This window comes from Pogoniulus pusillus, chromosome 14 (assembly GCF_015220805.1).
Source record: "Pogoniulus pusillus isolate bPogPus1 chromosome 14, bPogPus1.pri, whole genome shotgun sequence".
Taxonomy (NCBI): Eukaryota; Metazoa; Chordata; class Aves; order Piciformes; family Lybiidae; genus Pogoniulus; species Pogoniulus pusillus.
This window is the reverse complement of record NC_087277.1, coordinates 30484636-30496601: the sequence shown is the minus strand read 5'-3', so window position 1 is coordinate 30496601 and position 11966 is coordinate 30484636.

Genomic DNA, 11966 nt, shown 5'->3' with positions numbered 1-11966 from the left:
CCTAGCACCCAGCCCTGCCCAACCAACCAGACCATGGCACTAAGTGCCCCAGCCAGGCTTGGCTGCAACACCTCCAGGCACACAGACTCCACCACCTCCCTGGGCAGCCCATTCCAATGCCAATCACTCTCTCTGCCAGCAACTTCCTAACAACATCCAGCCTAGACCTGCCCTGCCACAGCTTCAGGCTGTGTCCCCTTCTTCTGTTGCTGGCTGCCTGGCAGCAGAGCCCAAACCCACCTGGCTCCAGCCTCCCTGCAGGCAGCTGCAGACAGCAATGAGCTCTGCCCTGCGCCTCCTCTGCTGCAGGCTGCACACCCCCAGCTCCCGCAGCCTCTCCTCACAGGGCTCTGCTCCAGGCCCCTCCCCAGCCTTGCTGTCCTTCTCCAAACACCTTCCAGCACCTCAGCATCTCTCTGCAGTGGAGGAGCCCAGAACTGGACTCAGCACTCCAGGGGTGGCCTGAGCAGTGCTGAGCATGGGGGCACAAGAACCTCCCTTGTCCTGCTGCCCACACTGCTCCTGAGCCAGCCCAGGATGCCATTAGCTCTGCTGCCCACCTGGGCACTGCTGCCTCCTCTTCAGCTACTATCCACCTGTACTCCCAGCTCCCTCTCTGCCTGGCTGCTCTCAGCCACTCTGGCCCCAGCCTCTAGTGCTGCTTGGGGTTGTTGTGGCCAAAGTGCAGAACCCTGCACTTGGCCTTATTCAGTCTCATCCCCTTGGCCTCTGCCCACCCATGCAGCCTGGCCAGGTCCCTCTGCAGGGCTCTCCTCCCCTCCAACAGCTCCACAGCTGCTCCTAGCTTGTTGTCATCTGCAATCTTGCTGATACTGAACTCAATTCCCTCTTCCAGATCATCAGTAAAGACATTGAACAGCACTGGGCCCAGCACCTCCCCAAGATATGAGTACATCAAGCTGTTTGCTCCCAGCAGAGGAGGATGTGTGGAAAGTCAATGGGAGGCTTTTCACTGGCTCCATCGGAGTCTGGACCCCACATCTTAACCCATCTGCATTTCATCCCTGGTGAGGCTGCACCTGGGCTCCCCAGTTCAAGAGCAATAAAGAACCACCAGGGAGAGTCCAGTGGAGGCTATGGAGATGCTGAGGGGACTGGAGTCTCTCTCTTACAAGGCTGAGAGATCTGGGGATGTTTTGCCCAGAGAAAAGCAGACCCAGAAGTGATCTTCTCAGTGCTCAGCAGGAGATAAAGAGCGGAGGGCAAGAGGAGGGTGCTGGGCTCTTTTTAGGGATGTCCTGCAGTAGGACAAGGGGCAACAGACACAAACTGGATTCCCAGAGGTTTCACCACAACCTGAGGGAAAATGCTTTAGTGTGAGGGTGCTGGAGCCTGGAGCAGGCTGCTCAGAGAGGCTGTGGAGTCTCCTGCCCTGGAGACATTCAAAACCTACCTGGACATTCTGATCCTGGTCACCCTGCTCCGAGTGACAGAGCAGAAGGGTAGGGTTAGGTGGCCTCCAGAGGTCCCTTCCAACCCCTACCACCCTGTGGCTGTGATTCCTTCTGTCTAGGCTCTTGAGCACCCCCTCCCCATTGCTTGGTAACTAGCAAAGCTTTGGAGCAGCACTTAAAGGCAGTGAGATTTGATTCTGTTCCGCTGAGTGAGAACCACGCAGCAGCCTTACAACTCAAATAGGAGCTAATGTCACTCTGGGGGGAGGAAGGGGAGGAGGAAGGAGAAAAAGAAGAGAGGGAACCCTGATCACTGGAATTACAAGATTGCTGATGGATTAATTTGTGACAGAAGAAAGTGGAGGCGAGGTTGTGACAAGGGGATTAGTTAACAAGCTGCGGTGAGGAGGCGAGGAGAGCTGCTCTTGCTTTACAAATGCGCCAGACTTCTTGAAGCCACTGCCAGGATGACAGATAAAGGGCATGGAGCTGCATTAGCTATTTAAATTTGCCAAAGGCCTTTGAAAAGGCACTGCACAAATGGCTTATTTTGAAAATAAAAGCCTGTGTGGTGAGGAGGGAGCCAGGAAAACGAATTAAAATGTAAGAAGAAAAGCGGGGGAGGGAAGGGACTGTGACTGTAACAGGCTTCAGATGGAAGGTACTCTCCTGAGAAGTCTCACACAGCTCTGCAGGCTTGTGCTGAGGAGGCTGCACCTTGGTCTTTAATCTCTGTGATGCTCTGCTTAGAGGCTCCTCTTTGACTCCCTGAGAGAGCTGATGTAAAGGTGTATTTATTTTTTACCTTATTTAGATTATATTTTAAGTATGAAGCTCCTGGCTTAATATCACAGGGATGGAAGAGTCATAGACTCACAGAATCAAGCAGGCTGGAAGAGAGCTCCAAGCTCAGCCAGCCCAACCTAGCACCCAGCCCTGCCCAACCAACCAGACCATGGCACTAAGTGCCCCAGCCAGGCTTGGCTTCAACACCTCCAGCCATGGCCACTCCACTACCTCCCTGGGCAGCCCATTCCAGTGCCAATCACTCTCTCTGGCAACAACTTCCTCCTCACATCCAGCCTAGACCTGCCCTGGCACAGCTTGAGGCTGGGTTCCCTTCTCCTGTTGCTGCTTGCCTGGCAGAAGAGATCAAACCCACCTGGCTACAGCCTCCCTTCATCTGCAGTACTGTGTCCAGCTCTGGGCCCCCAGTTCAAGAGGGACATGGAACTGCTTGAGAGAGTCCTGCACAGAGCCACAGGGATGCTGAAGTGAATAGAACAGCTCTGTTAGGAGCAGAGCCTGAGGGAGCTGGGGCTGTGTGCTGGGAGAGGAGGAGATTGAGAGGTGACCTCAGCAATGGCTATAAAGATGTGCAGGTGAGTGGCAGGAGGCTGGAGCCAGGCTCTGCTGGGTGATGCCAGTGCCAGCACAAGGGGCAGTGGTGGCAGCTGAGGCAGAGGAAGCTCCAGCCAAACATGAGGAGGAATTTCTTCCCTGTGAGGGTGCCAGAGCCTGGCACAGGCTGCCCAGAGGGGTTGTGCAGTCTCCCTCCCTGGAGATATTCAAGACCTGCTCTGGCTGTGTTCCTGTGTGATCTGCTCTGGGTGATCCTGCTCTGGGTTGGACTGGCTGAGCTTTGGGGGCCCCTCCCAGCCCCTGCCATGCTGTGGTTCTGTGGTTTGCTGAGGAGCAGGTGAAGCTGGTGGCTCCATGCTGCTACTCGTAGGGGACATTTCAGAGACCGTTCAACCAGGATGCCAGCTTCTGCTTCAAAGCCATGTGGCTGCAGGTGAGAGTAACAGAAGGGCTTGCATTCTGTGGGGCCTGACCCAATGGGAAAGGCTCCATTGCCTTGAACACACCTGGTGCAGCTGACACATTACATCTGTAAGAGAGACACCTTCTGCCAAGGAGGTTCAAGTTTGTGCCACTGCCCCTTGTCCTCTCACTGGGCACCACTGAAAAAAGCTTAATCTCATTCTCCTGACACCCACCCTTGAAGTATACAAAGAATCATGGAATGGCTTAGCTTGGAAGAGGCCTCAAGGATCAGCCAGATCCAACCCCCTGCCATAGGCAGGGACAGCTCCCACTGGAACAGGTTGCTCAAGGCCTCATCCAACCTGGTCCTGAACACCTCCAGGGAGGTTGTGGAGAACAAAAGCACCAAATGTGATCTTTGATCTTTGATCACATTGGGTGCTTCTGTGCTCCACAGCCTCCCTGGGCAACCTGTGCCAGTGTCTCACCACCCTCACTGCAAACAACTTCTTCCTCATATCCACTTTCAACCTCCCCTCTGCCACTTCAAACCCATTGCTCCTCCTCCTGGCATTCCCAGACCTTGTCCATAGTCCCTCCCCAGACCTCCTGCAGCCCCCTGCAGATCCTGCAAGGCCACTCCAAGGGCTCCTCCAAGCCTTCTCCTCTGCAGCCTGCACAGCCCCAACTCTCTCAGCCTGGCCTCACAGCAGAGCTGCTGCAGCCCTCTCAGCATCTTGGTGGCCTCCTCTGCACTGCCTCCAACACTTCCCTGTGCTGCTTGTGCTGGGGGCTGCAGGTGGGGTGTGAGGAGAGCAGAGCCAAGGGGCACAATCCCCTCCCTTGCCCTGTGCCCACACTGCTCTGGCTGCAGCCCAGCACAGGGTTGTGTCTGGGCTGCACTCACCCTGCAGGCTCCTGTGGAGCTTTGCATCAGCCCAGACCCCCAGGGGCTGCTCCTCAGGGCTGCTCTCCAGCCTGGATCTGGGCTCAGGGTTGCACCAACCCAGGTGCATTAGGGAAATGTTCTTTACTGAGTCACTGTGGGAATGGAATTAGCGAAGATCCACATCAGTGTAGATGCAAAATTGTTGCTGGTTGCTTGCTGCTGCCGGGAGGTGTAAGCTGTCAGCTCCTATTGATTCCAGCTTGGATGTCTTCATTAGCCAATGCTATCGATTTGAATGAGGATGTCCTGACAAGTAATTGCTCTGTCTTCAGCAAAATCATTTTCCTGCTGCCCCACCTCTCTGCAGAAGCGGGCTGCTTGAACTGCTGCTGGAGCTAGCAGCTGCCTTGCCCTAAGAATCAACCAGACTCCTCAGACCACCTAGCGGCATTTCGACAGCAGTGGAAACAAACCACCAGGGCTACACTCAAAACTGTCAACAACAAAACAGAAGCAAAGAAAAGGAAAGCTGTGTTTCAGTGCTGCTCCTTCCCCAAGGCCTGGTTACAGCTCAGTATTCTAAACTTGCTTATTGAATTTCTCTTCAAGTAGCTTTTGAGCTGGAAAATCACTGAGTTGTTCCATCGTGTTAGCAAGAAGTGCTTCTTCTGGGGCAGCAGAGCAAGGATGCAGAGCTCAGACAGTGTGCAAAGACTCATAGAATCAGCCAGGTTGGAAGAGAGCTCCAAGCTCAGCCAGCCCAACCTAGCACCCAGCCCTGCCCAACCAACCAGACCATGGCACTAAGTGCCCCAGCCAGGCTTGGCTGCAACACCTCCAGCCACGGCCACTCCACCACCTCCCTGGGCAGCCCATTCCAATGCCAATCACTCTCTCTGCCAGCAACTTCCTCCTCACATCCACCCTAGACCTCCCCTGGCACAGCTCTAGGCTGTGTCCCCTTCTTCTGTTGCTGCTTGCCTGGCAGCAGAGCCCAACCCCACCTGGCTGCAGCCTCCCTTCAGGTAGTTGCAGAGAGCAATGAGCTCTGCCCTGAGCCTCCTCTGCTGCAGGCTGCACACCCCCAGCAGCTGGAGAGCAGCCCTGAGGAGAGGGACTTGGGGGTGCTGCTGGAGGAGAAGCTCAACAGGAGCCAGCAGTGTGCACTGGCAGCCCAGAGAGCAAGCAGAGCCTGGGCTGCAGCAGCAGCAGTGTGGCCAGCAGGGCCAGGGAGGGGATTCTGCCCCTCTGCTCTGCTCTGCTCTGCTGAGACCCCACCTGGAGTGCTGCATCCAGCTCTGGAGCCCCTGGGACAAGAGGGCTGTGGAGATGCTGGAGAGTGTCCAGAGCAGGGCTCGAGGCCCAGCCTGCATTTGTGCTTGGCATTGCCTCGACCCAGCTGCAGAGCCTTGCACTTGGCCTTGCCTTGCACTTGGTCCTGCTGAGCTTCATGAGGTTAGCTTGAGCCCAGCTCTGCTGCCTGCCAAGGTCCCCCTGGAAGCTCCCCAGAGGAGTCCATTCAGTCTCTTTCCAGCATCATCTCTTCCGAGGTCCAATGAGCATTGCCACAGCCCAAGGCTCACTTGCTGTGCTCTCAGGAGTCTGGAGCAAGGCAAAGGTTGGCAGAGAGAAGAACTTCCCACCAGAGGCTTTCCTGGCCTTGGTAGGTCCTCTAATGAGCACTGGGCTTGGCCAACATGTGATGAGAGGCAGCAGTGCTCTAATCCATGCAGGCAGAAGGATTGCCAGATGACAACCAGCATGTGCTGAGTTGCTGCTCTGGGGGGGACACCTCCCTTCTGCCACAGGAAGGTCAATGTCCATTCTCCATGGCACAGCTCAACAGCAAACCCACAAAGGAGCTGATTTGGCCTCCTGGGGACTTCCTGCAGATGCTCTCAAACCGCACTGTGTGGGGGCAGAATCTCAGACCTGCTTGGGGTGGAAGAGACTGCAAAGGTCATTAAGTCCAACCACCAACCCAAGCCCACCATGGCCACTGAGCCCTGTCCCCAGTGCCATGGCCACAGGTCTCTTGAACACCCCCAGGGATGGGCACTCCACCACCTGCCTGGGCAGCCTGGGCCAGTCCCTGGCCACTCCTGCAGCACAGACATCTTTCCTCATCTCCAACCCAACCTTCCCCTGGCACAACTCCAGGCCAGTTCCTCTCCTTCTATCACCTGAGACGAGGCAGCAGAGCCCAACCCCACCTGGCTGCAGCCTCCTCTCAGGGAGCTGCAGAGAGCAATGAGCTCTGCCCTCAGCCTCCTCCTCTCCACACTGCACACCCCCAGCTCCCTCAGCTGCTCCTCCCCAGCCCTCTGCTCCAGCTTCATTGCCCCTCTCTGGGTCTGCTCCAGCCCCTCAATGTCTTTCTTGCAGTGAGGGCCCCAAAACTGAGCCCAGCCCTCAAGGCATGGCCTGAGCAGTGCCCAGTAGAGAGGCACAATCCCTGCTCCTGCTGGCACACCATGGGTGGTGCAGGCAGGATGCTGGCAGCCACCTTGGTCACCTGAGCACATGTTAGCTCTGGGCAGCTTTCTGAGAGGAGCTTGGAGTGTGGAGATGCTGCTCTCTTCTCCCAAGTAACAGGAGACAGGAAGAGAGGAAATGACCTGAAGGGGCACCAGAGGAGGCTTAGGTTGGACACTGGGAAAGTGCCTTTGCTGCAGCAGTGGTCAGGGATTGGCACAGGCTGCCCAGGGAGGGGGTGGAGTCCCCATGTAGAACGATACAGAATCCAGCAGGTTGGAAGAGAGCTCCAAGCTCAGCCAGCCCAACCTAGCACCCAGCCCTGCCCAACCAACCAGACCATGGCACTAAGTGCCCCAGCCAGGCTTGGCTGCAACACCTCCAGCCACGGCCACTCCACCACCTCCCTGGGCAGCCCATTCCAGTGCCAATCACTCTCTCTGCCAGCAACTTCCTGTCAGTATCAGTATTTTTTTTTCTGTCAGTATCACCAAGGTTGGAAGAGACCTCACAGATCATCAAGTCCAACCCTTTAGCACAGAGCTCAAGGCCAGACCATGGCACCAAGTGCCACGTCCAGTCCTGCCTTGAACAGCTCCAGGGACGGCGACTCCACCACCTCCCCGGGCAGCCCATTCCAGTGCCCAATGACTCTCTCAGGGAAGAACTTTCTCCTCACCTCCAGCCTAAATCTCCCCTGGCACAGCCTGAGGCTGTGTCCTCTTGTTCTGGTGCTGGCCACCTGAGAGAAGAGAGCAACCTCCTCCTGGCCACAACCTCCCCTCAGGTAGCTGTAGACAGCAATAAGGTCTGCCCTGAGCCTCCTCTTCTCCAGGCTAACCAATCCCAGCTCCCTCAGCCTCTCCTCGTAGGGCTGTGCTCAAGGCCTCTCCCCAGCCTCGTTGCCCTTCTCTGGACACGCTCAAGCATCTCAATGTCCCTCCTAAACTGGGGGGCCCAGAACTGAACACAGCACTCAAGGTGTGGTCTAACCAGTGAAGAGTCCAGGGGCAGAATGACCTCCCTGCTCCTGCTGGCCACACCATTCCTGAGGCAGGCCAGGATGCCACTGGCTCTCTTGGCCACCTGGGCACACTGCTGGCTCATGTTCAGGTGGGTATCAATCAGCACCCCCAGATCCCTCTCTGTCTGGCTGCTCTCAGCCACTCTGACCCCAGCCTGTATCTCTGCATGGGGTTGCTGTGGCCAAAGTGCAGCACCCTGCACTTGGAGCTATTGAAGCCATCCCCTTGGACTCTGCCCATCTGTCCAGGCGGTCAAGGTGCTGCTGCAGAGCCCTTCTGCCCTCCAACCCAGCCACATCTGCCCCCAGCTTGGTGTCACCTGCACACTTGCTGATGACTGACTCCATGCCCTCATCCAGATCATCTATGAAGATGTTAAAGAGGATGGGGCCCAGCACAGATCCCTGAGGGACACCACTGGTGACAGCTGCCAGCTGGATGTGGCACCATTCACCACCACTCTCTGGGCTCAGCCCTCCAGCCAGTTCCTAACCCAGCACAGAGTGTTACCATCCAAGCCATGGGCTGACAGCTTAGCCAGCAGTTTGCTGTGGGGGACAGTGTCAAAGGCCTTGCTGCAGTCCAGACAGACCACATCCACAGGCCTCCCCACATCCACCAAGCAGTCACCTGATCATAGAAGGAGATCAGGTTGGAGAGGCAGGATCTGCCCTTCCTAAACCCATGCTGGCTGGACCTGAGCCCTTTGCCATCCCTCAGGTGTGCAGTTATCACCCCCAAGCTAACCTGCTCCATCAGTTTCCCTGGCACTGAGGTCAGGCTGACAGGTCTGTAGTTCCCAGGTTCCTCCATCCCACCCTTCTTGTGGATGGGGACCACGTTGGCAGTTTCCAGTTTCCTGGGACCTCTCTGGTGAGCCAGGACTGCTGGAAAATGATGGAGAGCAGCTTGGCCAGCTCAGCTGCCAGCTCTCTCAGCACCCTGGGATGGATCCCATCTGGTCCCATGGACTTGTGGGTGTCCAGGTGGCTCAGCAGGTCCTGAACTAATTCCTCATGAATTTCCAGGGGAACACACTGCTCCCTGACCACATCCCCCAGTTCAAGAGGCCACTTGCCCTGAACTCCTCCCTCCTTGCTGTTGAAATCTGAGGTGAAGAAGGCATTCAGGACCTCAGCCTTTTCTACATCATCAGTTATAGTGTTCCCCTCCTGGTCCAGTAAGCAGTGGAGGCTCTTCTTGCCCTTCCTTTTATCATTGATACACTTATAAAAGTGCAACGAGCAGGTTGTGTCCAGTGATGTCCAAGGGCAGCACAAGGGGCACTGGGTGCCAGCTGGAGCAGAGGAGCTGCCACGGGAGCAGGAGGGGAAACTCTGTCACTGTGAGGGTGCTGGAGCCTGCAGCAGGCTGCTCAGAGAGGCTGTGGAGTCTCCTTCTCTGGAGCCTTTCCAACCCCACCTGGAGGTGTTCCTGTGTGCCCTGCCCTGGGTGACGCTGCTGTGGCAGGGGTTGGTCTGGATGATGTCTGGAGGTCCTTTACAAATCTTAACCTTCTGTGATTCTGACAATAGCCAGCTGAAAAAAAAGACAGTGTCTGCCCATGTGGCCTGCAAGGCCAACAGCCTCCTGCTCTGTCTCAGCAGTAGTGTGACTTTCTGGCTCCCTACAACTCCCTGAAGGGAGGTTGGAGTAAGGAGAGGGTTGGCCTCACTGCCTAGTAACAAGTTATAGGAATAGAGCAAATTGCCTTGAGTTGCACCAGGGGGGGTGTGGATGTACCTTAGAGGAAACTACTTGGCTGAAAGGGTTCTCAGGCACTGGCACAGGCTGCCCAGGCAGGTGGTTGAATCCCCACCCCTGGAGATATTTTGGAAGAGGCAGAGATTTGGTGCTGAAGGACATGGATTAGCTCCAGCCTTGGTAGAGAATGGTAGGGCTGGGTGTTCTCAGAGGTCTCTCCCCAACCTGGCTGATTCTATGTTCTTGAAGGGGCTCTCCCAACCAGAGTGACTCTGTGGTTCTGCATAAGAAGAGATTCTTTCAGTCACCACACTCCTGCTTGAAAGGCAGGCACACCAGGCAGCTGAGCATCGGCCAGGGTGGTTCTGGCAGACTCTGTACATCTCCTTCCTGTTCCTTTGTTACAGCAGCCTCATTTCTCTGGACTTCAGTAAATATGAAGCAAGGCTCCCACTGTTACCTGTCATTTGTATTATCCCTAGGAGGTTTGAAGAAGTCATTCCCCAGGGTGTCTTGCTCCCAGTTCATGCTAGCTTCTGGGTTTTGGTGCCTTTAAGCATCCCAGAGTTCTGCTGCTTGGAAAAATACATCAGCAGCACTGCATTTACCTGAGCACTCTCACACAGCAAATTCAGTCCAGCAGGATTCAGTCTGCAGCCACTAACTTCCATTTTTGGTGGTCAATTAGTCAATGGCTTTGGCCAAGACAGTGGCAGAAGACCTCCCTAACAGGGAGGTCAAATGGTATTTCAGCTGGTCAGCAGCAGCAGCTCAGCTAGTGCATGAATCATTTAAAGCCCAATTGAACACAGCAGCTAGCAGCAGTCTTTTGGGAGTGCTCTTGCCCTTGCAGAGGGATCTATCTCCTTGGCAAGGCAGCCTCAGGGCTGCTCTAGCCTGTGCCTGAGGGCTGGCCCTGCACACAGCAACCCCAACACAGGTTAGGTTAGAGTCCCTCCTTTAGCTAAAGGCTCTTCATCCCTCCCTCCCTAGACTGCACCCTGCATTTAGTCATACCTGGGGATCTGGCCCACAGACCAGCACTTTACTCCTTAGCCACTTCTTCACTCTCCAGCTGCTAAAGTCAAACACCATGGGAAGCTGAAACCATTCATTTTAATGGCACTGCAAGTATCTCTCCCACACACACACCTTTTATTCCTCTCCCAACTTTTGAACTGGCAGAAGAAGCACAATGAGGGCAGGAAGAGCAAGCTGGGACCAGTTGCAGCCATCAGACTCAGAAGCCTTCTTGCTTTCAGGGTGATATTCCACCAGCCCTCCTCATGGGTTGCAGGTCAAGTTACTGCTCAGTATGTTTTGCATCCTGGCTCCAAAATTGGGCTACAGTTATAGACAATCACCTTCAGTGTTTCAATCTATCTCCTTTCTCTGCTGTCAGTATGGGCTGGGAGGTGATCTGCTGGAAAGCAGCCCTGTGGAGAGGGACTTGGCAGTGCTGGTGGATGCCAAGGTGTCCATGGCACAGCAATGTGCCCTCCTGGACATGAGGGCCAATGGGATCCTGGGGGACATTAAGCAGAGTGTGTCCAGCAGATCCAGGGAGATTCTCCTCCCCCTCTACTCTGCCCTGCTGAGACCTCATCTTGACTGATGCCTTCAGTTTCAGGCTCCCCAGTTGCAGAGGGACAGGGATCTGCTGGAGAGGGTCCAAGGGAGGGCTATGAGGATGATGAGGGGACTGGAGCACTGCCTGATGAAGAGAGGCTGAGGGCCCTGGGGATGCTTAGTCTGGAGAAGAGAAAGATGAGAGGGGATTTAATCAATGTTTATACATCTCTGAGGGCTGGGGGTCAGGAGGGGGGGACAGGCTCTGCTCACTGCTGCCTGGGACAGGACAAGCAGCAATGGATGGAAGCTGCAGCACAGGAGGTTCCAGCTCAGCACAAGGGGCAACTTCTTGCCTGAACGGGTCCCAGAGCCCTGGCACAGGCTGCCCAGAGAGGTTGTGGAGTCTCCTTCTGTGGAGCCTCTCCAGGCCTGTCTGGATGTGTTCCTGTGTGACCTAGGCTAGACTGTGTGGTCCTGCTCTGGCAGGGGGTTGGACTGGATGATCCCTTCTGACCCCTGACATCCTGTGAGCCTGTAACAGCCTGGATCAGTTAAGAAGTCAGGCTCAGAGAAAATGTCAAAGAATCCTCTGAAGGAAGCACTGAAAATTTGATCTGCCAAGAGTTCCAACAGAAGTAAAGTCCTGCCCTGCTGAGTGCAGCAGAGGTGAAGAAAGCCAAGGCAGCATCACTGAATATAGATAGGACGAAAGAGGGGCTGAGATCCCAGCTGCATCCTCAAAACTCTTCTCTCTCTAACAGTAAGGTCCCATCAAAAGCTCCTGGTTTTTTACTTGCATACAAAGCCTCAATAGAATCATAGAACCAACCAGGTTGGAAGAGAGCTCCAAGCTCAGGCAGCCCAACCTAGCACCCAGCCCTATTCAGTCAACCAGACCATGGCACTAAGTGCCCCAGCCAGCCTTGGCTGCAACACCTCCAGCCACGGCCACTCCACCACCTCCCTGGGCAGCCCATTCCAATGCCAATCACTCTCTCTGCCAGCAACTTCCTCCTCACATCCAGCCTAGACCTGCCCTGGCACAGCTCCAGGCTGGGTCCCCTTCTTCTGTTCTTGGTTGCTGTTGCTCTGCTCCAGGCCCCTCCCCAGCCTTGCTGC